The 19,394-nt window shown below is 51.2% G+C and overlaps 1 protein-coding gene across 2 annotated transcripts in view; it reads left to right on the top strand.

Annotated features, from left to right (window-relative positions):
• The first annotated feature begins 13,230 nt into the window (after positions 1–13,230).
• The window catches only part of PC (pyruvate carboxylase), a 103,223-nt gene continuing 97,059 nt past the window's right edge, over positions 13,231–19,394 (top strand). Inside the window, exons 1-3 of one of the 2 annotated variants that reach the window (XM_044943749.1) lie at positions 13,231–13,372; positions 13,764–13,903; positions 17,769–17,806. The gene's annotated coding sequence lies outside the window, so the exon portion shown is untranslated. The remainder of the gene's footprint in view (positions 13,373–13,763; positions 13,904–17,768; positions 17,807–19,394) is intronic. The other variant, XM_006072683.4, reaches the window with a different exon arrangement.

The following is a 19,394-nucleotide window of genomic DNA, read 5'->3' as shown; positions in this document are numbered from 1 at the left end:
AAGTAGCATGGTGGTCGCCAGGGCCTGGTGGGGTGGGGAGGTGGGAGGATTGGGGGAATGGGGGCGGTGGTAGGTTGTTTAATGGCTCCGGGGCTTCAGTTTTGCAAGGTGAGAAACTTCCGGAGTTTGGTTGTACAACAATGTGAATGAATATAACACTCCCGAATTGTACATGTAAAAATCGCTAAGATGGTATATTTTATGTTTCTGTATATTTTTACTACAATCAGAAATTTTAAAAAAGAAAGAAAAAAAAAGAGGCTAGTTCTGGGGCTGAAAGTTCGGAGTGTGAGGTGTTTTCCAGGTCTAACTCTGCCCATAATTTTCTACGATAGAATAGGGTTAAGAGCTCAGGCTCTGAGGACCAGCTGCTTCTAGGTAAACAGTGGTTCCATCACCCACAGCTGTGCAACGCTGGGCGCCTTCCCCCGCCTGGTTTCCTTGTCTGTAACAGGGATGGATAACTCCTGTGTTGTCAGAAGGACTAAATGCAATGACGCTGTGCCAAGCCCAGGGCTTGGCCTGCAGCAAGTGCTCAATAAAAGTGAGCCGGTGTTAGTCAGTACTATCCTTTCCCCTCTTTGTCAGTCTTCTCAGCTGTAAAGTGGGTTGTTGTGAACAGTAAATAAAATCGTGAATGCAGGTCCCTCCAAGGGCAAGACTACCAGGAGCAGCTCTTTCTCCTAAGATTGGTGGGGAGGAGCAAGGTACTTGGGCTGGGCCAGCCAATCCTTCGCATCCTAGAATTTCAGGGTTGTGAGGGACCTCACACATCTGGTCCATGCTCCTTTGTGCTTTTACCACTATTTTTTGAGCATTTTTACTGGTTCTGGAGCTAATTCTTCCCTATATTTCCTTTAAACCTTATGATAGTCCTACAAAATGGGAATCATTATCTTCATTTGCTAGCTCCCCATTTTGTAGATTGGCAAACTGAGGCTCAGATTAAGCACACCCAGTAAGCGGCAGAGCTGGGCCTCCTGCTCTGGCCAGCCTGGCTTTAGAGCCTGTGCTCCAACCACTCTGCTCTCCTGTCCTGGTGTTGGTAGCAGGGGCAGATGTCCTGCGTCCTCTGTGTCTGGGGTGATGCCGGGGTGCCCTGTCTGGGGTCAGGGAAGTGCTGGCTGCAAGAGCTCTTGTTGGCGCATCCTATACCCCTGGTCTTGCTCCTTCTCCTCTCTCAGAATTTCTAGGCCTTCCTTGCGTTCAGGATCTCTTGCTATCTGCCAGGCTCGCTCCCCACCTTCCCCCCACTCACCGCCAGAGGAGCCAAGGGAGGGCCAATGTGAAGAAGGGAATTCATGAAAGGGACCCTGACCCTCTGCCCCAGCCTGTCTTAGAGGTGGACTGTGACCATCACTCCAACCCTAACCACACCCCTAGCACCTGAGCCACAGAGCAACCCTGACCCTGGTTAAAAAGCAACAGAACCAGTACACAATCATCAACACCTTCCCTGCCGCGCAGTTAGGTCAGATCCTCCCGTTAAGAGCTTGCTGATGACTCACAGGCTTCTGAGACGTGTGAGGGTGAATCACTCGCTCTTGCGTCACGCCTATAGCTGCCAGATACCCTCTTGCCAAGTGTGTAATCTTACAACAATTTCCCAAATCCACAAATCCGTGGAGGACCAGGAGAAAATATATTCTCTTCCTTCCCTCCCCATTACCTCCCTGCCTTTGTCACCCGGTGGGTGAGCTCTCACCTTTCCAGAACCTGCTGGTTGGCAGCTCCCTGGAAGCGGGCCTGACCCTTCAGCTGGGTTAGGGACGCAGCCCCCTTTCTGGCCCTCCCAATACACATGGTAGCAGCAGTCACATCCCGCCACACTTGATATCCTTTGACAGCTAGGACAACATCTCTTTTATCTCTGTCCCCAAGACATGAAAGAGTCAATGCTTGGCCTTCAATATTAGAGATAATTATGCGTCTATTGCTCTGTAACTATCTACCCCCAAACTTGGTGGCTTAAAGCAGCACTCAGGTATAACCTCACTTCCTGTGGGTCTGGGATCCAGGCACAGCTTAGCGGGGGCCTCTGACCCAGGGTCCCTCGCAGGCTTCAGTCAGGAGGCTACAGTCACCTCCAGGTTTGACTGAGGGTGGATCTACTTCTTTGTGAGTTGTTGTACTGAGGGTCTTAGTTTCTTGCTGATTGTTGGCAGTTACCAAGGACAACTCATATCACAGCAGCTGGCTTCAGTGGGAGCCAACACGTGAGAGGGCTAGAGATGGCAGGTGGGCAGAGGTCGGATTCTTTGCAGAATTTAAAACTTGGAAATAACCTCCCATCACTTTTGCCGTATTCTGCTCCTCCAAGGTAGCTCCCAAGTCCAGTCAGTACCCAAGGGAGGGGACCCACAAGGGCATGAACACAAGGGGAGGCTGGGTCACTGGGGGTCATCACGGTGGCTGTGACAGCTATGTGCTTTTTTTAAAAAACTATTTATTTGGCTGTGTTAGGTCTTAGTTGCAATACATGGACTCTTCCTTGAGGCACAGGGGCTGAGTTGCCCCTTGGCATGTTGGATCTTAGTTCCCCAACTAGGGGTCAAACTCACGTCCCTTGCATTTGAAGGCAGATTCTTAACCACTGGACCACCAGGGAAGTCCTGCTAGGTGCTTTGAGTGAGCAGCTTAACCTCACGTGCCTAGACTTACTCAGCTATTAAAAGGGATGCTATTTTATCTCATCAAATCTAAGATGGTGTTGATGGAAAGGTAGCATTATTTTATACATCAGTAAGAAAGGATATCCACTGCCCATTCATTGAAGATGTAGCCCCGTTTCAGAAGTCGAAGTCTGTGTGTTCTGGCAGGGGAGTGGTGCAGAACGTATGCCTTAACATGAAACACAGTCTTCCCTAAGGTGGTCCGAGACTTAAATGTCTGGTGTCATTTGAGGTTGCTGTGAGGTTTAGATACACGCAAGGCTGCAAACTGCGGCAGGCTGCCCAGTTCTTTCTTACTACTGATCTAGTGAAATTGCTCCAAACCCACACACTGTGAGCAAGATCTTGTTTTGATGATGTCTAGGCTAGAAGGGAGGCCAAGGGGAGCAGGGTAGAATTTCCACCCCCAGAAAAGGAGGAATTCTCATGTACATCAAGGAAGGTACCTTAAAACAGACACCCAGTGCTGAGGGAGCACAGAAGAGAATGGGAGACCCTATCTGGTTTGGGAGAATCCCGGCAGGCTCCCTGGAGGAGGTGGCGTTGGAGCCCAGCCTCAAGGGCGTGGAGGACTGTTGCAGAAGAGATGGGGGCAGGCTCCTGTGGGTGACCAAAGCCTGGGAACAGAAGAAAGAGTTACCCTTTGGGTGGGAAAAGGCTGGAAAGGCAGACTGGCTGCTGCTCTTCCTTCCAGGGCCAGGAAGAAATCTGACTGATCCTGAAGATAACGGGGATGGAGTGGGCCCTCCACTCCGGGAGCCTTACCTCTGTGATCACGTTTTCAGATGAAATAACAGAGGCTCAGAGAGGTGAAGAAACTTACCCAGTGAGACACAGTCAGTAATGGGCCCTGAATGTAGTCCTGCAGAGTCAGGTCAGCAAACAGAGTCCTCAGCAAATGTGTGTTCCACCCCCACCGGCCCCCATTTTTCACCCCAGCCTTCATGCACCCTTCAGGATGATCAGACAGAACCGTGAGCCTAATGGTTAGTGCCACTAGACTTTTCCTTGAAAATGTGATGCCCACCAGAAACAGGGCAGGGGGCTGTGTAGGTATACATTTGTTGTTTGCTTGTTGTTTTAGTCGCTAAGCCATGTCCGACTCTTTTGCGACCCCATGGATTATAGCCTGCCAGGCTCCTCTGTCCATGGGATTTCCCAGACAAGAAGAATTAGAAGGAATACATTTCCTTCTCCAAGGGCATCTTCTTGACCCAGGGACCAAACTGTGACGTCTGCACTGGCAGGAGAATTCTTTACCGCTGAGCCACCTGGGAAGCCCACAGATATACATATTTAATTTTAAGTGTTTGCGTGTGTTTCAACTGATAATATAAATTATTTCTTTGCCCGAGCAGGTCTTGTAATACAGTACATTTGGGTGGGGGACTAGTTCTTTTACTTCAGAACAATGGTCTATTGTTTTGGTCTTCATTTCTCCAGAGGAAGCTGGAATGCCAGGGTGTTAGGTTCAACAAGAGAGTTTGGTCAATTTAGCACTTGGAGAAATCAGAGAAAGGGAAGGATAAATATTAGCTTGGCCAAAAAGTTCATTCGGGATTCTCTGTGCCATCTTGCTGCTGCTGTTAAGTCGCTTCAGTCGTGTCCAACTCTGTGCGACCCCTTAGACGGCAGCCCACCAGGCTCCCCAGTCCCTAGGATTCTCCAGGCAAGAACACTGGAGTGGGTTGCCATTTCCTTCTCTAATGCATAAAAGTGAAAAGTGAAAGTGAAGTTGCTCAGTCATGTCCGACTCTTCGTGACCCCATGGACTGCAGCCTACCAGGCTCCTCCATCCATGGGATTTTCCAGGCAAGAGTACTGGAGTGGGGTGCCATCGCCTTCTCCCCGTACCATCTTACCCAACAGTAAAGACGCTTACAAAAGCTCCCACGCTCTGAGCCAGGCATGGCGCTTAGGGCTTTGTGTATGTGGTCCTGGCCGCACGCCGAGAAATCGGGAGGATTAATCTCAGTTTACAATTTTATTTATTTATTTTGTCTGTGCTGGGTCTTCATCGCTGGGTAAGCTTTGCCCTAGTTGGGCGAGCAGGTGTTACTCTCTGGCTGCAGGGCATTTGCTCACGGCGGTGGCTTCTCTTGGTGCAGAGCACAGGCTCTGGAATGCGTGGGTTCAGTAGCTGCGGATCCCGAGCACTGAGCGCAGGCTGAGTGGTGGAGCACAGCCTTAGTTGCTTTGCAGTGGGGGGTCTTCCTGGATCAGGATGGTACCTGTGTCTCCTGCATTGCCAGGTGGATTCTTTACCACTGAGCCACCAGGGAAGCCCCTAGTCTTAGTTTAGACAAAACATGTATCAATAATTGCAGGGTCCCAGCACTGGTCAGATGGGTGCTCTTGCATTTTTTTCCTCCAAATATGCAGGACCTGATGACTATCAGTGGTGGGTCTGCCCCTTCTCCTGTCTGAGCCTGTCTCCTGGTCTGTAAAATGGAGCTGGGCGGGTCTAGCTAGGGTACCTCAGACTTTCCTTGTTAAAAAAATACCAGTTGCTGAGCCCCATCACAAGCCCCTGGCATAGACAGGTCTGGGCAGTGGCCTGAAAAGCTGTCTGTACAATCACATTCCAGGAGATCTGTTTCTCCTGGGAAGTCTTGGAAATATTATTGCTCAAGGCCCTCCCACCTCTGAGGACTGTGATCTTATGAGTCAAATTTCAAACCAAAGTTCTTTCTCTGAAATCTGAAGTCTAAACATTCTTGTCTTCTGTTTTATACTGAGGTGGCCAGTGGAGCAGAAAGAACACAATCTGGGGGTCAGTGAACTGGAGGTTCCGTCCCAGCTCTGCCTCTGAATAACTCTGTGATCCAGAGAGTCATCGGTTTGTTTCTCCGAGCCTCAGTATCCACACCTGCAAAATGGGTACAGTGTACCTGTTCAGGGATGGTGGGAGGTCCAGGGGAGCTATGGCTCAGAGCTAGGAGGAGGACCTTACCCTTCTCTGCCTCAGCCTATGGGCAGAGCCCTTGATATGGACCTGGAGAGGTGCTAGACCTGGAACTACCTTGGCAGGTGGAAGGTCTGACCGACTTGTAGAGACCCTATGATAGGATGGACTTGTGTCTGGGGGATTCATCACAAAAGCGTGGGTGGAGTGGCCTGGGCCCCTTGAGGATGTGGGGGTGGCGAGGCGAGGGAAACTTACAAAGAAGAACAGAAGAGCTACTCCTAAACCATCCCCAGCCCATTGAGGGCTCCCTGCTGCTTAGAAAGAAGACACGATCCAGCCTGCAGAGAAGGGCTGTTCTTCAGGCAGAGAGGGGGCACGTTCACCACAGCCTAGCGCCCCACCCTGTCTTCCCATCAGTAAGAGTTTATCCTGAGATCTCACCAGCCGTGAGGCTGGGTTTCAGCTCGAACTGCTAGAATTTAATTAAAAAAAAAAAGTGATTTTCTTGTGTCATCTCAGGACAGGAGATCTGGGACATCCAGGTTGTCCTTGTGAGCTCTCAGGGCAAATCTGGCTTTCTGAGTAGAAAACACAGAGGGGTGTGCTGTTTCTGGGTTTATAGTGACTGCTACAGTTTGAGGGGTTCATGGCTTTATCTGGGAGCCCCCACTGACCTGGATGCTTCTGCCAAGCCTTCTCAGTCCTTCTCTTGGCCTTCCCCACAGCCCCTCTCAGGTTGCACTTGATGGCGAGCTGTCCTCGCTGACCCTCTCCATGCCTTGACCCCAACATGCTGCCCCTCACCTTTGCTTGGGCGATGTGTGGGGTCCTTTTTATCAATATCTTCATCTGATAAAAGCTTGGTTTATGTGTGTATGTATCTGTCTAGCTATCAACTTTGCCTCCCCCAGGAAGTCCTCCAAGCCTCCTCTCATGGAGTAAGGAGTTCTTTGGACGGTCAGAGCACTCTGACCGTTATCTCTAGCATAGCACCAGACTGTTTTGAAATGGAGTGCTTTGAGTTTTGTGTGCCTTCACTGGTCTGGGAGCAGCCAGGGGACGGGAAAGTACCTTGTTCTCACTGTATGTCTCTTGGTGCAGCTAAAATGACTGTGGAGTGAAGGAATCACACTGTCCCTGTCACCTCATTTTCCTTCCTGGCCCTGTTGACACCTCCCTCCTCCCTGTCAGCCTGTGCCTCCCTCTCTCTAACTTTCCCCTTCCCCTTAAGTGTGGTGTTGTCTGGACTCCCCTCTCTACCGGACTCTACTCAGCCTCTGGAGATGGTCCCATTCCCTCTGTAGTTTCAAACACTACATATGGGCTGATGATTTCCATTCCTTCATTTGCAAACTATATATTAAGCATCTATAGTGTGCCAAACTCATCTTTTGTAGAAGTGATGTTCGAGTGTGAGGAGGGAATCGGAGTACAGAAGATAAAAACCAAGAACTTTCCCAAAAGTAAGTTACTTAGGAACACTAAAGCAAGCAATTTCCTGGTGGTTCGCTGGTTAAGAATCTGCCTGCCAATGCCAGGGACATGGGTTCGATCCTTGATCCAGGAAGATCCCACATGTAGGGAGCAACTAAGCCTGTGCCCCTAGAGTCCATGCAACAAGAGAAAGCACTGCAATGAGAAACCCACGCGCTGCAACGAGAGAAAGCCCCTGCAGCAGTGAAGACCAGCACAGCCATAAATTAATAAAAAAATAATTTTTAAATTAAAAACAAACGAACGTGAAAGCAGACATGCTCCCAGACTAATAGAAGCCTTGAGCTGCTCTGCAGTTGCCCTGGGACCACTCCCTCCAGAGGCCTGTGCGCCTCCCAGCCAGCCCTCCACAGGCTTGTCTCAGCCTGTCTCTCCCATATCATCTTCCTCTGCATCTCCCAGGAACTCAGCCAAGTTCCCCAAGCTTCCTGGGCCTCAGGAATCAATTTCACAGGTTGTGGTTTGTTTAAAAAAATAAACTAAATAGAATCTTGGGTCCCACCCTGTGACTCAGAATCCAGAGAGGCCTGGGGTCCAGGAATCCCTTTCATTTTTAAAGAGCCCCAGGGGATTCTTATCACCAGGGAAGTCTGGGTAATAACTTCTCTAGGTCTCTCTGCGAGTCTTAACACTGACCCACATTAGAGCCATTTGGAGAGCTTCTAATACTAGCAATGCAATATAGAGGATTCCATTCCCTAGAGAGGGACTTAAGTGGTGTCAACTACAGACTGGTGCTTGCCAAGGGCATTTGCCATCTGCCTCAGAGGAGACTGAATCCCGTGTGGCTGCAGCTGTTGACCATCGACATGCCCTGAAAGGAGTTCAGTATGGAGAAGGAGGCACTTTGTGCTCCAGAAAAATGGTGTAACAGGTCTTTAAGTTCAGTTCAGTTCAGTCATTCAGTCGTGTCTGACAATTTGTGACCCTATGGACTGCAGCACGCCAGGCTTCCCTGTCCATCACCAATTCCCGGAGCTTACTCAAACTCATGCCCATTGAGTCGTGATGCCATCCAGCCATCTCATCCTCTGTCGTCCCCTTCTCCTCCTGCCTTCAATCTTTCCCAGGGTTTTTTCAAATGAGTCAGTTCTTCGAATCAGGTGGCCAAAGTACTGGAGTTTCAGCTTTAGCATTAGTCCTTCCAATGAATATTCAGGATTGATTTCCTTTAGGATGGACTGTTTTGATCTTCTTGCTGTCCAAGGGACTCTCAAGAGTTTTCTCTAACACCGCAGTTCAAAGGTATCATTTCTTCAGCACTCAACTTTCTTAACAGTCCAACTCTCACATCCATACATGACTACTGGAAAAACCATAGCCTTGACTAGATGGACCTTTGTTGGCAAAGTAATGTCTCTGCTTTTTAATATGCTGTCTAGGTTGGTCATAACTTTTCTTCCAAGGAGCAAGCATCTTAATTTCATGGCTGCAGTCACCATCTGCAGTGATTTTGGAGCCCCCCAAAATACAGTCTGACACTGTTTCCATTGTTTCCCCATCTATTTGCCATGAAGTGATGGAACCAGATGCCATGATCTTAGTTTTCTGAATGTTGAGTTTTACGCCAACTTTTTCACTCTCCTCTTTCACTTTCATCAAGAGACTCTTTAGTTCTTCTTCGTTTTCTGCCATAAGAGTGGTGTAATCTGCATATCTGAGGTTATTGATTTCTCCTGGCAACCTTGATTCCAGTTTGTGCTTCCTCCAGCCCAGCGTTTCTCATGATGTGCTCTGCATAGAAGTTTAATGAGCAGGGTGACAAAATACAGCCTTGACGAACTCCTATCCGATTTGGAACCAGTCTGTTGTTCCATGTCCAGTTCTAACTGTTGCTTCTTGACCTCCAAACAGATTTCTCAGGAGGCAGGTCAGGTGGTATGGTATTCCCATCTCTTTCAGAATTTTCCACAGTTCGTTGTGGTCCACACAGTCAAAGGCTTTGGCATAGTCAATAAAGCAGAAGTAGATGTTTTTATTGTATTCTCTTGCTTTTTCGATGATCAAGCAGATGTTGGCAATTTGATCTCTGGTTCCTCTGCCTTTTCTAAATCCAGCTTGAATGTCTGGAAGTTCATGGTTCATGTACTGTTGCAGCCTGGCTTGGAGAATTTTGAGCATTACTTTACTAGCATGTGAGATGAGTGCAATTGTGTGGTAGTTTGAGCATTCTTTGGCATTGCCTTTCTTAGCAATTGGAATGAAAACTGACTTTTTCCAGTCCTGTAGCCACTGCTGATTTTTTCAAATTTGCTGGCATATTGAGTGCAGCACCTTCACAGCATCATCTTTTAAGATTTGAGATAGCTCAACTGGAATTCCAGCACCTCCAACTAGTTTTGTTTGTAGTGATGCTTCCTAAGGCCCACTTGACTTCACATTCCAGGATGTCTGGCTCTAGGTGACTGATCACACCATCGTGATTATCTGGGTCGTGAAGATCTTTTTTGTATAGTTCTTCTGTGTATTCTTGCCACCTCTTCTTAATATCTTCTTTCTGTTAGATCCATGCCATTTCTGTCCTTTATTGTGCCCATCTTTGCATGAAATATTCCCTTGGTATCTCTAATTTTCTTGAAGAGATCTGTAGTCTTTCCCATTCTATTATTTTCCTCTATTTCTTTGCATTGATCACTGAGGAAGGCTTTCTTATCTCTCTTTGCTATTCTTTGGAACTCTGCATTCAAATGGGCATATCTTTCCTTTCTCCTTTGCCTTTTGATTCTCTTCTTTTCACAGTTATTTGTAAGGCCTCCTTAGACAACCATTTTGCCTTTTTGCATTTCTTTTTCTTGGGGATGGTCTTGATCCCTGCCTCCTGTACAATGTCACAAACCTCTGTCCATAGTTCTTCAGGCACTCTATCAGATCTAATAAACAGGTCTTTAGATAGATACTTTCAGGAAGTGATTTCATGACCCCAATCCTTGCATCTCCTCATATCTGTGTGTGTTGGTCACTCAGCTGTGTCTGACTTTTTGCAACCCAATGGACTGTCGCCCACCAGAATCTTCTGTCCATGGGATTCTCCAGGCAAGAATATGGGATGGGTAGTCATTCCCCCCTCCAGGGGATCTTCCCAACAGGGATCAAACCAAGGTCTCCTGCATTGCAGGCAGATTCTTTACTGTCTGAGCCACTAGGGGAGCTTATCATATCTAGAAAAGCACTAAATCCCTTCATGATGACATCAGCTCTTCATGACAAGCAGAAAACTTTTTGTAAGATAAGTGCTTGATTGCATTGAACTCCCTGTTCACCAAAATCTTATGTTGACTTAAAAAAAGATGTATAACTTGAGAGCGGTGAGTTAAGTTTTATTTGGGGCAAAATGAGGACTGGAGCCCGGGAGGCAGCATCTCACATAGCTCTGAGAGACTGCTCCAAAGCGGCAGTGGGGGAAAGTCAAAATAGAAGGTTTTGGTGAAGATACCACGAAGCACTCAATTTACAAAAGGTTTTTTGTTAGTCATGAGGATCTGATGTCACCATGAAGGGATTTAGTGCTTCTCTAGATATGAGGAGATGCAAGGATTGAGGTCATTAAATCTGTTTCTAAAAACATTCAACTATCTAAAGACCTGTCCACCAGATTCCCTGGAGCACAGAGTGCCTGACTCCACCCTGAACTCCCTTGGGGGTTACTGAAGGTCAACAGTTGTAGCAGCAAGGGATTCAATCTCCGTAGAGGCAGATGGCAAATGCCTTTGTTGTTCAGTCATTGGCAGTGTTCTTGGTAAGTGGCAATTTGTAGTTGACACTTATATATTGACCTCCCCCCACTAATTCTTTGGAGCAGTTTCTCAGAGCTATCTGGGGCGCTGTCTCCTGGGCTGCAGTCCTCATTTTGCCCCAAATAAAACTTCACACACAACTCTCACTCTGTGCATCTTTTTTCAGTTGACAGTAATATTGTGCTGGTGATTCTAAGACCTCTGAGTTGGTGGATAATATGCGTAAGAACAGTTTGGGGTGGGAGGGAAGGTGGGGGTTCAGCAATCTGTGTTTCCCACCAGCACCTTGTCCCAGTTAGATTCTGTCTCTAGTATTACAGATGCCCGCACGGAGGAATGCATTTTCTAGCCACGTTGGACTCCCCACTCAGGCTTTTGCCTGGGCAGTATTCTCTGTCTGGGGTAGAACACCCCTTCCAACTTCGGCCTCCAGGGGAACTCAACCTGGAGGTAGGAGAGAGCCTGGATGGAGGAATGTCTTGCTTCCTAATCAGACTTCAACTCATTTATATGTCTGAGCTAACTGTCCAAAATCCATACTACTTTTGTTCACAGCAGTCCATTTTCTGAAATGGTGCTTTCCTGGGGGCTCAGATGGTAAGGAGAAGGCAATGGCAACCCACTCCAGTACTCTTGCCTGGAAAATCCCATGGACGGAGGAGCCTGGTGGGCTACACAGTCCATGGGGTCGCTAGGAGTCAGACACAACTGAGCGACTTCACTTTCACTTTTCATTTTCATGCATTGGAGAAGGAAATGGCAACCCACTCCAGTACTCTTGCCTGGAAAATCCCAGGGACAGAGGAGCCTGGTAGGCTGCCGTCTATGGGGTTGCACAGAGTTGGACACGACTGAAGCGACTTAGCAGCAGCAGCAACAGCAGATGGTAAAGAATCTAGCCTACAAGGCAGGAAACTGGGTTCAATCCCTGGGTCGGGAAGATCCCCCTGGAGAAGGGAATGGCAACCCACTCCAGTATTCTTGCTTGGAGAATTCCAGAGGAACCTGGCAGGCAACAGTCCATGGGGTCGCACAGTCAGACACGACTGAGCAACTAACATTTTCACTTTGTTCACAGCTGTCCATATCTAGTTCTCAATTAGTTTCTTTGTTCAGACCTCCACCTGGTGGTATTGACATGAGATTCACCTGAACCTGAGTGAAGCCACCAGACTCAGAATTTCACAGGGACCAGCCAGCACTGAGCCCATGTTCCCTGAAAACGGGGTCCATCTCTTGGTTCAGCCGAAAGATCTGGAGAAGGAAGAATTTATTATTTGCAGCAAGAACATTGGGGATTTTTCTCAGAGTGATGTATCCCTGAACAGCAAAATTGGGAAAGCTTTAAGCTAAGGGTATCTACATATTCATGAACTGGCTTGGGTCGTATATGCCTGTTCATGAAGGGGCTTGAATGGAGGGGAATTCACCATAGAACTGGGGCAAAGGTTGACAGCTTCCAGTTGATCTATTGGTTGAGCACCTGGGGTGGTGGGGTGGGGCAGCAGTGAGGTGCAAAATAGCTCAGGAAAGTGCTTTAGGCTAATCTTTATCATTGAAACAAAAGTGGAAGTTTACAACTGATTTACTATCTTTGCAGTTGTTAATTCTCTTACCTGATAACAGTGTTTGCGCCCTTAAAAGCATTATTGCTGAGACCTGTTCAGGGCCGCTCTTTTTTTTTTTAAGTCATCTATCTTCTCTCACTGGCAGTAATTTTGGTTTGTTTTGGTCACTTCTGCATCCTCTGGTTGGCACAGAGCCCCGTTTTGGAAACTTTCCGTTCAACCAAGCCTTCTAAACTCTCTAGGTTCTGAGTGGCCTCGATTTACAGACTAGGAAACTGAGGTTCAGAGAAGGGAAGTCACGTGTCCAAGGTCACACCGAGATTCCTCCCCATCGCCATCACCCCCCCCACCACAGCTGCTAAAAGACACAATCACATCAAGTCGTGTGGCACAAGCGCCATTTCCTTCCTCCTGCCCTTCGCAAACCCTTTTTCTCCGACTTCTCCTCCACCCCCTAGCGCATATCTGAGTGTACCCGAACCCAGAGCCGGGTTGCTATCTGTTATGCTTGCGGCTTTGGGAGACACGTGCAACTCGAGTGAATGAATCGCATGGCCCCACCCCCGCCGACAGCCAATCACAGCCTGTCAAAGCACGGCCACTTCCGCCTATTGCGGGGCGCGGCTGGGGCCTTGCGGCCCACGTGGGGCTCTGGAGACAAGGGAGTAGGCGGTGTTGTACCAGGGGCGGGCTCCCCCAGCCTCATCACCAATCAAGTGGCCCGCCGGGGACGCGAGGGGCGGGGCTAACGTGGGGCGCCAAGGCTTAAACGTGACGGGCGGGCGGGCGTAGGGAGGAGTCCTGGGCAGGGAGCGGTGAGTGACGGAGAGTGCTGTCCAATAGCAGGAGGGGTTGGGCTGCCTGAGCCAATAGGAAGTCCGTAAGGCGGGACTGGGACTGCAGCAAGTTCGGTTGCGCGGAGACCGCAGCTGTTCCCTGTCAGTGGAGGCAGCGGCCGTAGAGGCGGTGGCGACGACTTGCGGCGGCAGCGAGGAGGTGAGTGCCGCCGGCGCTGTGCATCTCCCGCTTCCCGCAGCGGGTCGGAGCGGGTGGGCGTGCGCCGGCGCTGCCGCGGGGGACGCTTATGTAAGGGTCGCGCGCGCCAAGGCGGCGCGGGCTCCACGAGTGACGGCTGGAGGAGACGGCGGCGGGCGGCGCGCGACGCGGCGCGACGTGCGCCGCCCCTCCCCTCCCCCTCCGGCGGGGGACTGCCTGCGCGAGCCCTCCGCCCAGCCCTGGGACCCCTCCTCGCGGATCCCTCGCCCCAGTCCTCCCGGCTCACCAGCCGGCGGGCATCTTCCCCGCGCGGGCACCGCCCGGCCTCGTCCGCCCCGCGCCCAGGGGGGCCGCTGGCGGCCTTATTCCTGCTCTCGGGCCCATTTTGCAGATGGAGAAGCTGAGGGCACGGAGCCCTCAGATGCCTCGCGCGAGGTCCCTGAGGGTTCGAACCCAGGTCTGTCAGAGTCCGGAGCCCAAGTGTCCCCCATCATACTGGAAGTTGCTCAGCTCTGAAGAAAGCCGCGGCGTGTAAGGAGAGGGTTTTCCGTGTTCCGAGTGCCTGCACTCTGCTTCCCGTAGGATCCTCCTAGTAACCCCTGGGGGGCATTCTTATAATTCCACTTAGTTGCAGAGGTGGAAGCCTGGGGCGCCCAGGAGCAGTGATTAGGAGGAGCTGGGGCTGGGCGCAGTCCGTTATTTCTACAGCTTTTAGCAGTTTACGAAGTGCAGTGAGTAGCAGCTGGGCCTGGGGAAATGCCCTCCTGGGCATGCAGGCTGAAGCCCGGTCTGGGAGGACCTGCCATACAGGTTTCTCCCAGCTTGTCTTGAATTGTGTACTCTGAGTGAGTTCTTTCACTTCTGGGGATTCCTTTCCTCATTTCACAAGTGCTGGGGCCAGGTCAGGTCCCTCGGCCCCTGGCACCTTTGAAATTCTTAAAAATTTGATTTTTAAGAAAGAAAGAGTAGGCCAGGGATCCCCATTCTTTAGCTGAGAAAACTGAGGCTCACAGAGGTGCCAATATTTGCCAGATCATAGCCAGAGCCTCCCCAGTCTTTACCAAGAGGTCAGCCTTCCGCTTGCTCCCTCACCCCCTGCACCCGCAGCCTTGGCTTCCCCCTCACTCTTCCCCTGCCTGTGTTGCAAACACTTACGCTGGGATGGATGTGCTCAGCATTTCTCTCTGCTTGCAGCTACGGCTTTTCTGCTTGCCCGCTCTTCATCTAAACTCTTGAACCCTTGCTCGCATTCTCTGCACACTTGTCATGTTCAGAGCCCTAGACTCGGTGCTGCATGAACCAAGACCTGGGAGATGAGGTGCCCCAGAACTGCCAACAAACTGGTTGGGGGAGAGGAAAAGAAACAGAACGTAAGCAGCCAGTCAGCATGCTGTAGATGTTTGTGGAGAGCGGGTGTGGGCGAGGTATGGCCCAAGGAGGACGTGGAGGAGGAAGTTTTGTAGAGGCTGGCACATCAGGGTGAGAGATACCAAGGCCAGGGAGAGGAGAACTGGACTGGCTGGGGGCTGGATGGGCATGGATTGGGGAAGGCTCCATGGAAGAGGTGAATTGCGAGCCTTTTGATTCTGCTGGGGCCAGCAGTGAAGAAGCAGTGATGGATTCGAGCGGCCAGGGTTTTACGATGAAGTAGAGGTGAGTTTTAAGTAACTAGAACCTACCAGAGCAAGACTGAGGAAGGTGGAAGGAGAATGTGGAGGAAACAGGTTCCCAGTAGAGTGAGACGTTTGGTTGGTCCCCGAGCAGAGACCTCTGCAGGAGACGGAACAAGGCGAGGATGCTCGCTAAGTCAGAAGTGAGGTTGGGTCCAGAGGCGCCAGGGGGTTTGGCTGGGCTCTGAGGGCCCAGAAGCAGCAGGCCTGAGCTACAGTTTGCTGTTTGTATTCTAATAAGCAACCTGTGAGCAGGCGTCCTTGTGAGAAGTTTTTTAGTGGCTGCTCGGCCTGTCCTGAAGGAAAGGGCTTTGCTCACTGTAGTTGCTCATATCTGTTGTTTAAATTAGGCGGCCATTCAGACTTTCCCCAGCTTACCCCAAGTCCCCTCTGCACCTTATGTCTCTCTCTTTCTCTACGGAAGCCTGCTCCAGCTCAATCGACTCTCACCGCCAGCATCACCCCTCAGAGGGGTTTGCCATGGGGTTGTGAGCCCAGTGGATCCCTCCTGCCTTTGATGCACCTGTACAGGCGGCTTGCCTTTTTCTTTCTTTCTGGTCCACTGCCTTATTTTCTTCTGTCTCACTTCCGGAGCCCTGGGTGCTGTGCTCGGTGTCTGTCCTGACACCCTGGTCCCCGGGGCGTGGGGACTAGGGCTCTGTGGGACTGCAGACTGAGGTCTCATTCCACGTTGCAGCCCCTTCTGGCGCTGCAAGGATGATTGTCACAAATCGGAGGACCTGGGCGGAGGGCCTGGGCATCCCAGGGCCGTCCACATCCCTCTCCAGCACCCTTCTGTGTGAGTGGGACACCTCACGCACCTCGGTGTTGCCCTTGAGGATAGATGGGCCTTCTCTCTGGCTGTCTCCCAGGAGCATCTTACTCTTCTGAGCGGGGCCTCCTCCCCCCATCTGGAAAGTGTGCCTGTTCGGGGGCTAGTTTCTCTCCTGGAGACATCCTTCACAGAAGTGGGGCGTTTTGCCTGCTCTCTTTGAAGCTTCACCTGGGCCCGCTTGACCCTGTCTTCCCCTCTGTCCTAACTGCCTCTAGTCTCAGCTGTGGAAACTTTGCCAAACTGTCAAAGGAGTTGGGGCTGATAGTGGAGGGTGGGAAGATGACGAAAAGAGGAAACCATGTCCTCTTACTGAAGGGAAAGGTGGGACCCCACCTCCTGGGCTTTTTCTTCCACTTGGCCCTGCAGGTACCCTCTTCTGCCTCAGCCTCATCTGAGATGACTTGCTGTTGCCCCCTCTTCTGCTTTTATTCCTCGTGACCTTGTTCTCTGCAGGCCTTTTCCTCTTATCTTGTCCTGGCAAAATTACTCTTCAGACTTTTCTGCATTAAGCCTTGCTGAATCTATTGAGTTGGACCTGGGTTCTCTCTTTTAATCATAATGATGATAAATAATGATTTCTCATCATAGTAAAAGCCAGCCTTTGTTGAGCTCTTACTATGAGGTGGCAGGGACCTTGCTAAGCCCCTTTTATGTATTATTTATCACAACAACCCTACAACAAAAGAACTGTTAGCTCCTTGTTTACAGATGAGGAGCTGTGGGTGCATAACTCCCCCAGAGCCACACAGCTAGCAGAGGGCGCAGCTGGGGTCTGCCACACACTGTCAGGCTCAGGGTACCTGCTTGGGTCCCTCTCATGTGTTATCCTGTTGTTAACCTCTCTTAGCTCGCCCCCAACAACCTGCTTTTTGGCACTTGGGGAGCAGAGCCTGTGCCTTCTGGCACGGTGCCTATGCAGGGTATGTGCTCAAGAAGTATTTTAATGAATTGAATGGCCCAAATATTCATTTTCAGTCTTGACCTAATCTACCAAGGCAATTGTTTTTCTCGGAATACGGACTTAGTTCATCTGATGGTGCGTTGGCCTGTGTCTCCATTTTGCTCTTTTCTGACTGGTAGTTAAAGCTGACGGACAGGTGTGGTCATTCAAAATCAAGCGGTCAGTCTGTAAACTGCAGAAAGTGGTCGGGAGCCACTGTCTGGGCTCCCATGGGCCCGAGCACAGGGTGTGCTCTTCGTGTGTGGAGTGGGCGGGGGAGGGGTGCTGCTCTCTGCAGGAAAGGATCTGAGGACATAGTCAGTGAAATAGGAGACCCTAAGGCTTCTTCGTTTGGGTGTCAGGTTGCAGAGAAGACAGGAACCAGGCTCAGAGAACCGGACAGGAGGCAGTGCCTAGGGGTTGGAGAAGGCTCTGCAGAGAAGATGGGCCTCGGGCTAGATGGAGTGGGCAGGAGGACCAGGCTCTTCAGATCAAAGAAGAGAAGTTTCTGGAACTTCTTCTTCTTGTGTAGGGGGTGCCAGAAAAGAGCTTTGCTTAAATGCTTCTTACTGGGCCCATCGGCTAAGGTCTGAGCACGTCCTCTGTACCAGGCGGGTGCCAGCCCTTGGAGCATGTGTGGCCTCCTTGGCAACTCTCCGACCTGGGTGGAGCTGTCACTCCCATTTCACGGAGGAGGAGACAAGCCTTGAGTGGTCCTGGGAGTGGGTGGCCAAGCAGTGGAGCCTAGTTGGATGGGAGAGCTCGGGTGCCCCCTCACCCCGCCCACCCCCAGGTACCCCTCCCTGAGATCAGGGGGCGGGCCTGGGGCGGGGGGCGGAAGCACAGCAGCAGGTCTGCTCTGGGTTCTAAGTGTGTGCTCCTGTCTCGCCTGGGTTCTCTGGGGAGCACTTGGAGAGAAACAGGGTAACACTGTCTTCTTCTTTTATTTAGATAGTGCCTGCCTCCCAAGAGCCGACAAAACACTGAGGGTAAGTCTGTGCCTGGATCCAGGTCAGTGGGATGTGCGTGGGTCGTCTCCAGGAGCAGCCGCTGTAGATGTTAGCAGCCCTGGCACATCAGTGATCAAGCTCAATCAATAAAAAAAGGCCAAGCAGTCCGATTTTTGGAAAATATAAGCAGTCTTTGTCTGTTCCCAGCGCTCTTGGTTTTCTTGGTTTTCACAAGACCGCGGTGTCTGGCTCCCTGCTGGCCCCAGTTGGCAGCTAGCCCGCCTCAGCAGGAGGCCCAACTTCTGAAAGGGTGTGGCTTGGGAGGCCTGTCAGGGGGAGACGGGTGTGGCTCCTCAGGACCTCAGGAAGCCCCCCTGTAGGGCCAGGCAGCCTCTGATGAGACCCCTTGAGTCCATGTGGAGGGCAGGCAGCTGGGCAGAGGGACCTGGGGAGGCTGCAGCCGAGCACAGGGGGTGGCTCTGTTGGCTGGCTGAAGCAGCACCAGACGCGTGTCCCCAAAACGATGCAGGTGGGGGCGGTGGACTTGCCCCTCTTCCCCCGGTGGCCCTCCATGTGGCAGCACAGCCCTTGACAGCCTCCTGCTCTTGAGGTTGCCCCTCCTGCAGGAGACGCCACTGATTGCACCGACCCTGGCGCCTCTCAGCCTGAATTCCGAGGCCCCTGATGGTCTGAGAGCGCGCCCTGGCCGGGCATGGTCTTGGCTTCGTGCAGCGGCCCGCCTGCATTTCAGACGCTGATATACCTCCCTGCTCCACCCAGAGGCCGGCCAGCCGCTGCCCCCGTTTCGCAGCCAGGGTTCCTGGCTCAGGGACTGCATTGCCCAGAGCTCAGGCCAGTGCTCAGCATGGGGATTCCTTTGCCCGGGGATTTTTCTCAGATGACCCTTCAAGACCCATAAGCTCTTCTCCATCCTGAGATTTTTCCATGTCCTCACATATCCTAGGTCTTGGGCCAGCAGTGGCTGTTTTCCACCCCGAGATGGCATTTGCTTGGGCCGAGTGTAAAGGCAGATGGCATGAGTGGAAATGCCCCTGGACCTTTGACAGACTCTACCCTCCGCAGACTCCACTGGCCTGTCCTCTCTGCTCTCGGCCTCCCGTCTTGGCTGACAGAGTGAATGTTGTCACTCTGACTGGCATCCCTGTGAGGAGAAGAGGGGCAGTTGGGTGACGGTCCCAAACCACCTCCCTTATGGAACTGAGAAACTGGGGCCCAGAGGAAGCTAATGAGCAAAATCCAAGATTCCGACCCCTTTCCTCTCCCTCCCAACCCCCCACCGGGCTGTCATCTTTTATTGTGTGTCTTCCCCAAATCCATCCGTTGGAAAGGAAAGTTAGTCGCCAGGAAGGGCCTTCTTCTCCCAGATCATCTAATTTGTTAAAGCTTGCTTGGCTTCTCAGTCCCTGCATCCTTCCTGAGTCCCCAGAGCTTTGCTTAGTTACCGTAACTAAGACTCTGCCATTGAAGGTTCCTGCCCTCCCCTGTCCTCCTCCTCTCCGTCTCCTTGGTGATCTGGAGGGAGGTGGATGTGGCTTTTTTTTTTAATGCCAGAAGGCAAAGCTCCTGGTCATCTCAACATGCCACATTGCTGCCATTGCTCACCCCT

Source organism: Bubalus bubalis, chromosome 5, assembly GCF_019923935.1.
Source record: "Bubalus bubalis isolate 160015118507 breed Murrah chromosome 5, NDDB_SH_1, whole genome shotgun sequence".
Lineage (NCBI taxonomy): Eukaryota > Metazoa > Chordata > Mammalia > Artiodactyla > Bovidae > Bubalus > Bubalus bubalis.
This window is presented reverse-complemented; position numbering and strand designations above follow the sequence as displayed.